Genomic DNA, 14369 nt, shown 5'->3' with positions numbered 1-14369 from the left:
TTCAAATTCAAATAAAATTTCTATTTAGTCGTTCGTACTTAACATTTTGTTTTAATCAACCCGTATATTATATGGGTCTCACAACTAGTATATATATATATATATATATATATATATATATATATATATATATATATATATATATATATATATGCTTAGGTTATTGTATTCAAATTAAGTATTGTGTGATTGTGTGCATAATTGTAGACCAATCATTTTACTTATTTTAGGAAAGTGAATAATACATATTATTAAATATCATATAATTAAAAAATACCATTTAATTTTATTCGGAGCGTATTTTAGTCAATTAACATAAATTTAAAAAAAGAAAGTTATATATTTTAAGGGAAAATAGATTCTATTAATTTTAAAAATCTGATTGTATGGATGATAATTCTCCTAATTCGAAAATTCTGACAGAATATGTTTATCAATATATTGAAAAAATAACAAATATGATTGAGCCATACAAGAATACACATTCTGACATAATATATATTTTGATTTAATAAACTTCTTAAAGAATAACAAAATTTTGGATACAAGTTAAAAAAAAACTCATTACATTCTTAGAAAAGAATATATATATATATATATATATATATATATATATATATATATATATATATATATATATATATATATATATATATATATATACACACACACACTATTTTATGAGAATGGTACAGTTATTAATAACAAAAAAGCAGAATATATAAATCATTCTACCAGAATATACTATTACATATATTTTCTTCATTATATTGTATATTATTCTGGTAGAATAATCCATTCTTTTTGGAAGATTGGTGGTCATTGTTCATCTTCAAGATTTTATTCTGACAGAATCAGAATTCAAGATTCCATTCCAATAGAGTGTTGTAAGAGATTGGGGTCATGTAGTTTTTGTTGATTTGGGAATTGTTTTTGTTGATTTGGGAATTGTTAAGCAGAAGAATAAAGAGAATAGTATTCTGTGGAAAGGCGTAAGGGAAGACAATGGAGACCCTTTGGAACTGTTTTGGCAGATAAATGAGTAAAAAATAAGGCTTGTTTCTTGTGGACCCGCAACTTTTCTTCTGTAGAGTGAATAATGGCACGCAGTTTCTTTACAACAGCAGTGCAGTCATCTTGTATTTGCTTCCCTTTTGCCAGTGTCTGCTCCATTGCTTTCAGCTTCTCATTTGCACTACATTGACACCAAGATATAACAGAATCATAAATTAAATATGGTTAAATTTGAGAAATAGCCACGTATTTTTGCATTTAGCCTTAGAGTTTAAATAAGGTTTATTTCTTTGGAAGATCTGCATCCTTGGTTGCCAAGTGCTCTTTGAAGTTCCTTCATACGTAACCGAAGTTCCCTGATAAATTGAGTATTGCTTCTTGTTGTTGAAAGGGAAAGGTAAAGTCTTCCCCTAATCAACTGATCCTTTAGATACTTAACAAGGGTATCTGTTAAAACATGTTCATCTGGTTTTTTGCTTTTGGTTTTTGCAGGTTCAATGGATTTTCCCTCTTTTCTGGTTTCCTAAAAGATCAGAAATCAACACCAACTAAGTCCAAATTTGAAGCTGAAATTGCATTTATCTATTCAAAATTAATTAAGTATACAACTAATACCAATCTGAAAACACATCTAGACATGAGCACCTATTTAGATCACAAGATTCATGAAAGTGACAACACAACAACTATCCCAGATAAATTTTAAACAACTTACAGCTTCAGTGGATAACAATTTATGCTCAGACGCCTTCAACTTCAGGTTTTCAGTCGATCATGCATGTTGTCACTGTGATCAGCTTCGTGAAATCGTATGGTGGGGTGGATAAAAATCATAAAAGAGCTGGAATTTTGTTGTGTGTTTTGTAAATTTGTTCGTGTACAAGAGAACCATAGATGATTGTGTTTAAATTAGGGCTTAGGGTTAGTGGCGAGTGCAAACTTAAGGAGAGAAACCTTCATTAAGCTGTCTAGTTTTTCTGGACGTTTCACCATCAAGAAGTTGCATAGATCAAGTCATTTTTCCCAAATAAACATCACTCGTTGTTTCTTCTTTTTCTGCAGATAACTCCTGAAAACATGAATTGAATGATTGGAGAAATGAATACGCTTCTAAGTATCCGAATTTCGAAAGCGAATTGGTGATGTTACCTACCTGAGGAAGTAAATTTAGGTGCCTGACATCACGATTCAACGACTGAGGCAAAAATAGATAAATTTAAAAGAAATTACAAACAATTGATTTCAGATCGATGAGATTGAAAAATGAGGAGCGAAGGACTTACAAGTGTTCAAGGCTCCGAAACGTATTCATCTATAGCTACAAGAAGAAGACAAAAACGGATTAGACAATGCAGATTTGATGGTTTTATAGAAGAAGAAGAGGATCTGAGACGAAGAGAGGGGAATTACAAAATGAAGAAAATGTAGCGAGTCTATCAGTGTAAAGAACAATGGGGGCAAGAACCGTTACAAAAAGCAACACTAGCACTGGTTTTCTCATCCATGTCTTCATACTCATCTTCATCTACCTTAGGATTACAACGCGCCTCTTGTAACGCCTGTGTTTCCGGGCTTGCCATTTTTAGCAATGTAATAGTCTAGGTTAACCTTTGTAACCCATTTTGAAATAATAAGAATGTATTATTTGAGTATTATGTGTTTTGTGCTTAATTGCTTAATTATGTGGTCTGATTAATTAAGAATAAAAATAAGCGTCAAAATTTAAGTGAAAAATAAACTTAATATCTTTGGATAATGTTGTAGTAGTTGAAACGAGGTTTCTGAATATATATAGAACGCTCAAATCTGACTTCGTATGAGGAAGTTATGATTTATCGAAGTTTCGACTTAGCGGTATGCAACCTGAAATACTCGATTTGAGATCGAGCGGTTTTTAGTCGAAACATTCTAAACGAGGATCGAAGGTCTCGTTGTTAGCATCGAAGCGATAAAAAGTTAGGCAAGAACGGACGTCAAACGAAGAAGTTATGAATTTATAACGAAAGTTTTTGTCGCGGCCTATTAAAAATAAATAATAAAAATAAAGTCGAAATTAGCCGACGGAGTCTAAACGAAAGTTGTAGAGCATAGTCTCACCTTCGCGTGGATATAAAGAACGTCGAAAACGGAGTTCGTATGAAGAAGATATGAATTTCCGAAGTTTGATAAATAAATTGTATTTATTTTTAATTGAAAAATCCGGCATTATCCGAAGGGGGAGTCACCAGTCCAATCCGACGTACGCCCGCGTGCTCCGAAGAGTGTCGAAACTTCGGATGACGCATACAGTGACGATTTCGGAGGCCAGTACGCCCCGCGTACTCCGAGGCTCCAGCCTCTATAAAAGGAATCCGAAGGCAGCCGATATTTTTGTTCATTTCTTCTCTTCTTTCTCCCGTTTTGCATCGTTTTGCGGGCCAGAAATACCCCGAAGCCCCGGTATCATACTCTAGCCCCGAGGCAAGCCCCGAGATCCCGAAGATCCCGAGAAGTGCGGTTCCCGAGCCGAAGCTCTGTGGAGATCTTCCAGATCTGCTGTGGATTACTACTTCTGCAAGTCGTAGTGCTGTCCGATCGTCTTCTGATCAAGTGAGTGTATACTACCTTTCATAAACACGATAATAATACAAGTATGGTTCGAATGTATTAAGTAAATGGTGGTTTATATGTGTAAGGGTGCAGTTACTTTCTTCTAGCAAGTAACTATGAAGTATTTTATGCGATATACTTGTTATGTGTATATTTTGTGATTGTATGTGTGAATGGATATTCACTTTATTCCATCTCATAGATCTGAATTGCTTTCTATGAAATATGTGTTACGTGGGTATGCCTCATTTGTTATGTGGAATATATATTGAATGAGAATGATATACAAGTTTTAAACTATGTATGAAAGTATATATTTTATCTACTAATATGTTGGGTAGAACATGGGTAGATAGTTGGTGTGTAATAAACAGATGAGAGGCCTCGATGTTGTTGTTGTTGTTGTTGATCTAGTTATTCAGCGGAGTATGGATAACGACCACAGACTCTTTCTAGACAGTCCAGTGGAACGCTAGCAGGTTCATAACCTGTAGTTGTTGTGAACGATGTGTTCACCGGTGTACTCTATCCCCCTCATGGTTGCCTTTAGGATATCTATTGTTGAGGAAACCCCTTAGTAGTGATGTCCGTCCCGATGAAAATCCTAGATTAGGTCCCTTGAGATAGATGTTATTTTAGGGACGTAAAGTGAGGATAACGGGAATGGGTAATCGGGATAGTGATTGGTTGGTGAAATTAAATATAACTTATTTATTGTGGGTTGAAAACCTTATATGCTCACCAGGCTCCCAAGCCCGACCCACTCAGTTTTATTTGTATTACAGGTAGTGGCGCGAGGGCATAAGATGGTTGGATCATCTTGTGGTTTTGTTTACAAGTCTGTATATGTATATATTTGTTGAATGACTTGTAATGTTATCGTTTATACTTTATGGTATGTATCGGAACATGACATCCCGAGTTTTGATTATATAATGAAAATGCATCTCTTGATGAAATGCTTTGATAAATATTATTTATTCATGTTTTGTTTTGGGAACAAATTCTGCAACTCTTTCAAATCAAAAAGGATTTACTCTGAAATTATTTAAAAGCATAAATGAAAATCGGTCTTTTTTGGCCGAGATTTTGGGGATGTCACACCTCTAACAGGAAGAAGCCTGATGGTTAACGAGATGATGGTGAGGGATGAGGCAGAGATATATTGTAGGGTTTTAAACTAAATTCATAATTCAAAGCGATATGAAATGTTTTAAATATTTACTACAAATAAAATTGTTCAAGTTTACTATTATACCCCTTAAGCAATTTATTAATTATTTAATATTTCTTAAAAGTTGATTGGTCCACATTGATGTATACAGTAACACAATAATTACTTTAAATACCTGAACCTAGCTCTATCTCTTTCTCTCTCTCTCTCTCTCTCTCTCTCTATATATATATATATATATATATATATATATATATATATATATATATATATATATATATATATATATATATATATATATATATATGTTTAGGTTTTATGGAAAACAAAAAACCCTAAAAATCATAAAAATACATAAAAACATACTTATAGATCACAAAACTTTTTTTTGATTTCTTTTTTGAAAAAATCGCATCTTTTATTACAAATTCGATGAAATTTTTTTTGAAAAAAAAAACAATTTAAAAAAAATTGATTTTTTATTTTTTTTTTCAGCGAATTTTTAAATAAATATGTGATTCTTTTATATATAAAATCAAAAAAGAGTTTTATGATCTCTAAGTATTTTTTATGCATTTTTATGATTTTAAGGTTTTGTTTAGGGTTTTTTTTGTTTTTCATATATATATATATATATATATATATATATATATATATATATATATATATATATATATATATATATATATAATAGTTGCAAACGAAAATTATGTAAGAGAAAAATAATGATGAAATTTTGTAAAAATCTTGGAAGCAAGTTATAAGTTAATTTTTAGAACTTTGGACGATTACAATGCATATATAACACAAAACGACGTACTATATATATATATATATATATATATATATATATATATATATATATATATATATATATATATGTTTAGGTTCTATGGAAAACAAAAAACCATGTCATTTACCTCGAACACGTTGTTTTCCCTTTTGCTTTTGATCTTCTTGATTTTTAGAGGATTCTGAGTGACCGTGAGCTTGTGTGTTTCCTCGAACATGTCCACCACCATGTCATTTACCTCAATAATTTGATCCCCAACCTCTATCTCATGATGACTTGTTGTTTCTGTTGGGCGATTCTACTTTGGAATAAAGTAATTTGTTTTGAGTCTCGGTTACTTTGTCTTCTTCCTTGATTATTTCTTCATAAACTTTTAGGTGAACAACCACGTCTTTGAAACCTATTCTTTTGAGTTCCATAACTTGTTCAAGGGTTGTAAAAATATGAACAGATCGTCTAGGGAGACTCGTAAGAAAAATCTTCGCAAGCTTCTGTTATATCATGACCTCTCCCAATGAAGCGGATTTCGAAGAAATTATGTATAATTTTGTTGCAAAAGTCGTCTATTGTTCTTGTGTCACTTATTTTTAGATTTTCGAAATATGTGATTAGATTTTGGAGTCTCTCTTCCTTCACTCGATCGGCTCCAAGGTTGTGAGTTTTAATTGCATTCCACATCTCTTTTCCAGTTTTCAGATTACCAATTTGAAGGACAAAATCCTTCGGAATCGACTAAAACTACAATCCTTTCACGATTTTGTTTTTCTTCACATAATCTAGTATGGGATCGATCACATCCCAGACACCATGAATTCCAAGTAGCAACTCTATGCGCATCCTCCAAATGGTGTTGTTTGTCGATGTTAAAGTTAGGCATTGGAACGTTAACAAAGTGTGTTCCTTAGCCAATGGTTGTGATGAACCTCCTTCTCCCGTCATCTCCAATCGATTTCTATTGTTAACGTTTGATCCAAATAGATGAAACTCACCACACGAACATGACACAAACTATTCATTATTTGATTGAGATTTCTGCACATGTTTCCATACGAACTTCTTGTTCTGAACAGAGAATAAGATTTATTCACTGTTAACGATTGTATGTTCCTTAGATGGTTTTATGATCTAAACAGGTTCCACATGTTTTTGATCTTCACAAAAATAAAAACAAACTGATGGCAGTTCTTTCTTTAAACACAAGCAAAGACAGAGAACAACAAAAGTTGTCACATGCGATCTTCACACATGTGTCACTGGAGAACTTCAATCTGAACATGAAGACTCCTTCTTCTCAACGATTATACTTTCTGATCAGATGAACGTGAAAAAGAGGGGTACTCGATAATGGAACAAGTTTTCGGTCTTCATAGGGACAAAAAAGGTTGTCGTTCTTTTGTCTCCACACGGACATAAAGACAAATGCAGATGGCAGTTATGCTTCAAACTCAAGCAAAAACAAAAATTCTATCACACAGCTCTGAAACAAAAACATAAAAGTTGTTGCTTCTTTTGTCCAGTTCACCTTCTGCACATGATAATTCTTTTCTCTGGTTTGGTTTCTTGTTGTCGCATGTTTTATTCCATCACAATACTTTGATACCAATTAAAGAAAAAATATGCAGCCTAAAACTCGTTGGACTCTGTATTGAAGAAAATTGCTCAAAACTTCAATCTATGATGTTATAGGATCCTAAACACTAGTTTTATACTAAACAAACTAATTAGAATAAAACTAGGATTCCTAGACTTTCCTTATACACAATCCTTATAGCTCAAGGAAAACAAGGAAAACTTGGACTGCGCTCCAAGAAAGTTATTCTCTACCAAACACACATATGATGCCACATTGGACTCAAACAAATCACCAACAATAGCATCATGACAAATATGAACCAAATAATAAACATGCAACTTCAATCAAATATTCAAAAGCTATAAAATAAGTATCCTATTGAAGATGCTTTAAAAATTACTAATTATATAATATACTAATTTAGCAGCCCCCTTAGGAACAGTACTTTGTTCCTATTGGACCACTTCTATATTTTTTTCCTTCAAGCAGTCAACGATATTGTTCATCCTGTACACGAGTCATTTTCTCCTGTACCACCTTCACTTTGATTAGTTTACTCCCTCCACGTAACTATCCACCGCCTCATATGTCTCATCTCGCACCTTCCCATATTTCACTTTCACTATTTGTCATCTCTCATATGCATCACCACCTACACCGCCTCAATTCCCAGACGTATCACCCATCAATTACAATCAATTCAGATGCATTATCTTCATCTCAATGCTTCCCACTGACGTTCGACAACCATCCATCTCTCTCTAAACTTCCGCTCCATCTTCACCTTCTACCTTTTTTGAGAGATGTCTGTTCCATAAAGCTGTGATTTTTCGTCACCGGCAGCAAACCAGTCCCTCTTATTTACCATCAGAAATCGATTAAGAGGGAGGGTACCAATGTTTTCTCCGATTTCCGTTTGTGCATAATTTGGGGGATCGACTCTGTAATTTGTTTATTCGAAGATATAGAAGGATATCATAAAAAGTGGCATAGCTGGTGTTGGAATTGAAAAACTTCTGTTTTGCACACCAACTACTTGTTAATATGTCTTAGTGAACTTTAGATACTAGATTTACAAAATCTTCTTCTTTTATAACTTTCTCAAACATATTTTCTTCTTTCTATAACATGAAACAAGGCAGTGGACCGGTCGTTCTCCCACCCATGGTCTATTGTCATCGGTTGTAGAGAGCTTAAAAAGGCACTTTTTAAAACAATCGAGAAGGTGCGTCCCATATTTCATCTAAATTCAATAATGTTTGTGTTGTTAGTCCCTGTTTTGAATTAATCTGGTCCTAAATTTTGAATCGATGGTTCTGAAATCAACTTCTATTTCTTTTGTGTTCACATATCAATTTTGGTTTCCGGTCATCTCCCTTTTATCGATTGGAACTTCACAAATTGAACGTTTCAGAATTCAGGTAGGTTTAAGCCCTCAAATTTTCTGATTTCATGGTTTGTCGATTTTAATTTTCGGATTAATCACTTATATGGTTATCGACATACCCTCCTTACTATGCAATATGATGCTTGATACAGACCCGGTGAGGAGGAAAGGAAACAAAAGGATCTTTGTCAGCGACTCCTACTGATTACGAGAGTTCCTTATCAGTTTTAATCAGGTATATTAGATTAGATTATTTCTCCAAGTTTGTTTGTTCATAGGTGACCCCTCTAACAGTTGCCAAATCAATAATACGTGAATTTGCATCTGTTCTATGAAGGTGATTCAAATATCTAATAAATTTTATATCTACTTCCTAAATTTTGCCTCTACATACATTGTTGTGCTATTGTTTCTTATACATTAAACAAATATATCCATTTTAGAGTTGATGAAGAGTTTATTTGTCGATCAAAAACTTGAATCCAAGTATTCATTTTCTAAAGTATGATTTTGTTCTTAGTTTTGCACTAAATTAGGTTTTGAGTTGGACTGATTGGCCTTTGGGCATGTGAATTATTTTAAGGATCAACATGAATGATTCTACACATGGCTTTCAGCAGGTAATAGAAATAATATCACATATTCTTATTAATCAAAATATATTTAATAAGAACTCACAAAAGTTCTTACATGATTTTTTACTCTTTTGATTTAATAGGTGATGCAGGGAGATCAAGTCTGGGAGGTCAGGTTTGGAATCCATAGAGATGCTAGCTTGGGAGAGGTGATAGCAAAGCTTCAAAATTCGAACAAAATAGGTTCTTGCATACTTTCAATTCTCTTTTCTTTTAGATTATAGGGATAAATGCAAGAAATAACAATGTGGTTTCTTTTGCTATCACAACGTCCTACTTCTTTTTATAGAAAATGTACTTTCAACATCTTTTTCTGTCATCATCCTTTTCTTCTTTAGATTCCCATGATTTCCTTTAACATTGTCTTTTCCTACAGTGATCCCATATTGAATTCATTAATGAAGCTCTAAACTTTAGGGAGAAAAGAAAATGCTTGGTGATGGAGGGGAATCCCCTTCTAGGTAAGCATACAATTCATTCTTTATTTCGTATCCTTTTGTAAAAATGATTTAATTTCTTTATGCAAATTTGATATCCAAAATTCTGATTACTAAAATTCATGTTTTTCTTATAGGTATCAGTTGTTGAGTATGGTGAAGAGACATTCAAATTTAATAGGAAAGTTGTAGTAGATGAGCAAGATGCTTCAGATATTGAAATGGATCAAAAGTTTTGGCATGATGTCTTAGATTTATATTTCATTGGTGGAAGGGATTCAAAAGAACAACATGATGGTGATCTCTTATTCTTTTTTTAGGAAAATGGTATTATTGCCTTCATCCTATACACTTAAATACAAAAAATGTTCTTTACTTTTTTTATGACCGTTTTGCCCTTTAGTTTCAGGGCTTGCATGGATATGGCTTCAATGATAAAATATTGTTGCATTTACCTCAAGTAAAAGATCTATCATCCAAAAGCTCAAACTCAAATTTCAAGATTCTAGAACCCGAAGATTTCAATGACCATAGTTGGTTCACAACAGCCTCATTGAGAAGGTCCATATCATATTTAATCTTCATCCTACTTTTCTTCTTCTTCTTCTTTTTCAATAAATTAAGAGGTTGTCCACTGCTTGCTTATCAGAGTGGTTTCAATTCACCAGATTCCTGCAAATTCTTGGTTCAGAAGACATTCTTACAATTAGAAATAAAATTTCTCAACTAGAATAAACCAGAAATTCCAACTTTCTTTGTTTGCAAAGGATTTCTTATTTCATACTAGACTCATCGACCCCAATCTTTAATATCTTTCTTCATTTTGTTTCTGTGTTTTTTGGTTTAGGACTGGAATTTAGTATTTTTTTTGGTTCATCGGTTTATTCCAAAGAAACTGCTTCCAAGAACCCCTTCTCAACTGACATCTACTCCCCAAGGTTTACCAATCGATCTGATACTAGACTTTATCCACTTGGAAGTTTTTTTTCGTCCCGAACTTAGAAAAAAAGATACATTGCTAATATTTTTATAAAACATTTATTGTAGCACCTGGTTCCTGGTACGTATGACCTATCTAAGTAATTTACATTTTTAGCCTTGGACTCGGCGAGTTGTAGGCCCGACTTGCCGAGTAGAGCCGGGATATTTGAGCACGTTTAAGTTGGCGACTCGGCGAGTCCATATTATGGACTCGGCGAGTCCCCGCTGTCTGGATGAAACCCTAATTTCAAGGGTTTGCACCCTATTTAAACCAACCTTATGCGCCCCAAGCCCGACTCCTTCACCCTCAGAGCTTCCTATATCGTCCTAACCCCGTTTCTTGTGAGATTGAAGTGTTTTGGTGTGATTTCTTGAAGATTTTGAGAGAAAAAGGAGGGTAGATCAAGAGGAGAAGAAGGAGGTCAGATATCTTGGTGTTATTTCAGAGATTCTTTGAGGTATAACTCAGTTTCCTTCTGTTTTTATGCTAAGAGTCCCTTAGAGCACCATTAGAGTCCTTCTTGAGCCATTTCCAAGCTTGTTTATGGATTAGGGATGGTAATGAGTTGATTAACCTCTAGATCTAGGCATGTTTGAGCTCCAGGAGCTCAGATCCATGGCCTTTATGGAAGTAAATTGCTTGAATGTCCTAGATCTACCATTTTAGCCTTTATTAAGCCTTAAATCCCCATCCTATGCATGTATACACGTAAAGTTGGAAACTTTACGTGTAAAACCTACCCTAAGAGCCCAGATCTATGTATGGCATGAGTTGGATTCAAGCAAAATCGAGTATGTAGTAACTGCATGAGAACGACTCGACGAGTCGTTCATCGGACTCGACGAGTCGAGTCGCGAGTCCCCGAGTTTTCCTCCTTTTCGTGTTTGCTGAGTGGGGTTGTGAGTCATGGGAGGACTCAGTGAGTCGGAAGCGAGACTCACCCATGGAGGGACTCGGCGAGTCAATGCCCTGACTCGGCAAGTCCAAGGTCATCTTCTTACCTTAAGAACAAACTCGGCGAGTTGTTCATACAACTCGGCGAGTCTCAGCATAGAGTGTTCATCGGATGAAGATGAACTCGACGAGTGTTCATAGAATATGAAATGGTTTGATTAGACAATGTTTATTTGCGAATGATTTTACTAAATATTGATTGAAAAATGAAATTTTTGGACGTGAAAAATGGATCGTTACACTTATCCATCTATGTTTCTTGATTTTTCAAATTTTTATTCCTTATACTATTCAGGTTATTGATGTCATCTAGGAAAACACCAATGATTTACGACCTTTGAGCTTTGGTTCTTTTCGAAAGAACGACTTGTGGAACTAAGCAATATTTCTAAGAGTTTATTTTTTATTCATATTTTGGTTGTGGAACTAAGCAAAAAAATAAAGTTTAACGATGAATTATTTTATCAGATTGTACAAATAAATAAAAAACGGACCACATCACATAAATAGGAGAAACTTTTTGATGGTAACAACCACCAATGTTTCTTTTATGATGTATTTTAATATGTTTGCTAACGTGTGAATCTAAATTATGTTTGATTTTGTATTTTATACATATACTCATCCTCAGTCTCTTGATACGCCTACACAGCTAGTGAGAAGGGTACTATTGTAATTTGAATTTTCCATGACTTTTTTAGTAAGGATAAAAAATTATTACTTTATAGTTGGTGATTGGTTTTTGGAATTATAAATAACATGATATATTTCTTGAAATTTTACAAATTCCTTAGTATCGGTATGCTTAACGAGACAGATTTTATCACTAAAGATAGTAATGGGTTTCCAATTAACATCAGATATTAAACAAAAATACACTTTTATTTACATTTTGTCTTTTATATATATTGTAGTCATGCTAAAAGTTTTGAGTTTTCACATCATTTCACATTTGCTCTAAATCAACTTTCAGAATATGAAAAAACATATGAATAAATAAAGTTTCTATATGTAAAAATAAAGAATGCTTCTTATTAGGATGGAATGTAACATTTGAATAAGAGTAAATAAGGATAAAAAATTATTACTTTATAGTTGGTGATTGGTTTTTGGAATTATAAATAACATGATATATTTCTTGAAATTTTACAAATTCCTTAGTATCGGTATGCTTAACGAGACAGATTTTATCACTAAAGATAGTAATGGGTTTCCAATTAACATCAGATATTAAACAAAAATACACTTTTATTTTCATTTTGTCTTTTATATATATTGTAGTCATGCTAAAAGTTTTGAGTTTTCACATCATTTCACATTTGCTCTAAATCAACTTTCAGACTATGAAAAAACATATGAATAAATAAAGTTTCTATATGTAAAAATAAAGAATGCTTCTTATTAGGATGGAATGTAACATTTGAATAAGAGTAAATACATACTTTAACGAAGAATGTGTGACAAGGCTGCAATAGTCAAATGTTGAAGGTCAACTAAATAATCTTCTCTTAAGGATTGGGACTACAAAACCAATTTAATATAACTAAATAAAATCTTCCTGTTCTGGCCATATCTTTGGCATATCCAACCCCGCAAAACGTAGTTCTTCCCTAGTTAATAATAAACTTTGATACTAAATGTCAATAAAGATAATTTAAAACGATTAAAGTTGTATGTTTATTATTTAAAAATAAATGAGATTGATATTAAATGTAATCATATGCACAAAATAAACGAGCATTATGTTTGTCTGTTTGCATTACAAAACATTTACAACATTATTATTTAAAGGATATTTTTTCGCTTATGGACTTATTTAATGTACTTTTGGTATTAATTATTAGGAAACTTGTTTATTATTTCGTAGCTTCAAAATTATTAGATTTATAATATAAAAAATTTGTCTGAGGAATATTTTAGTAGGAATCTTTGTTAATGTAAACATGCAGGTAGTGAGCCACGGGCAATTATTCTGTAATAAACTGGTACGGTGGTACCCACAGTTTAAAGGGCAAAAGGCAACAAATGTGACATCGTTGATGACATTCTAAGGAGGTGGGGGTGTGGTCTCTTTTTCACCGTATGTATGTTATGTATGTGGTATTCTTTAACGGCGGTGAACACCGTCTTCTTCCTTCTGTTTTATCGGCGGTAAACAACTGGTAGTGAAAGTTAACCGGTGGCAAAAATCAGTTTTGTGTGTGTTTAATCGTCGGTAACCAAAAAGTCCATATCTTAACCTTTTTTAAACGTTGTAGAAATGGTAAATGGTCTAGGTGTCTATCGGTGAAAACTTTATGACACTGTTTAGCCTAAAAGGATAAATTGATTCTCAGAGCAATAATTCTTATATAAAAATAAAATACTGATATTAAAGATAAACAATTTGCAACCTAATGTAAATCGGCCATTCTTGTCAATAAAGGTTATCAGTGGTAAATGTTTTAGGTGCTTCTATAATCACACATACATAAATAATGATTTCATTCCAACAACTTTTAAAAATATGGTTGTTAAATGCCTTTCATATTTTGTCATTATATTTATATTTGATGTTAAAAAAGAACAACACAAAAATGATGCAATATTTAAAGATCGGTTAAAATGGAAAATGATTTCTAAAATAGTGTATTAGAGATCCATAGAGTTAGCTTAAGTGTTAGTAACACTTTTTAAGATATAGAAAAATGCAAATTGACAAAAAAATGTTACGTTTCGGAAGGAGAAGAATGTTTCTGAAATCAATGAATCATATAGACTTGTTTGAAGGATTGTTTGATTATTTTTTGAATATGATATTTTAATGTAACACAAAATTCATATTATGGAGA

The 14369-nt window shown here is 32.9% G+C and overlaps 1 long non-coding RNA gene across 1 annotated transcript; it reads left to right on the top strand.

Annotated features, from left to right (window-relative positions):
* The first annotated feature begins 8676 nt into the window (after window positions 1–8676).
* Window positions 8677–11442, top strand: LOC111905061 (uncharacterized). The gene is made up of 6 exons (XR_006187116.2): window positions 8677–8765; window positions 9067–9150; window positions 9249–9348; window positions 9542–9626; window positions 9740–9929; window positions 10006–11442. It is a non-coding gene; the product is annotated as an uncharacterized LOC111905061 (long non-coding RNA).
* The last annotated feature ends 2927 nt before the right edge of the window (window positions 11443–14369 follow it).

This window comes from Lactuca sativa, chromosome 1 (assembly GCF_002870075.4).
Source record: "Lactuca sativa cultivar Salinas chromosome 1, Lsat_Salinas_v11, whole genome shotgun sequence".
Lineage (NCBI taxonomy): Eukaryota > Viridiplantae > Streptophyta > Magnoliopsida > Asterales > Asteraceae > Lactuca > Lactuca sativa.
Note: the sequence above shows the minus strand (reverse complement) of the source record. Positions and strands in the feature narration are given on the sequence as shown.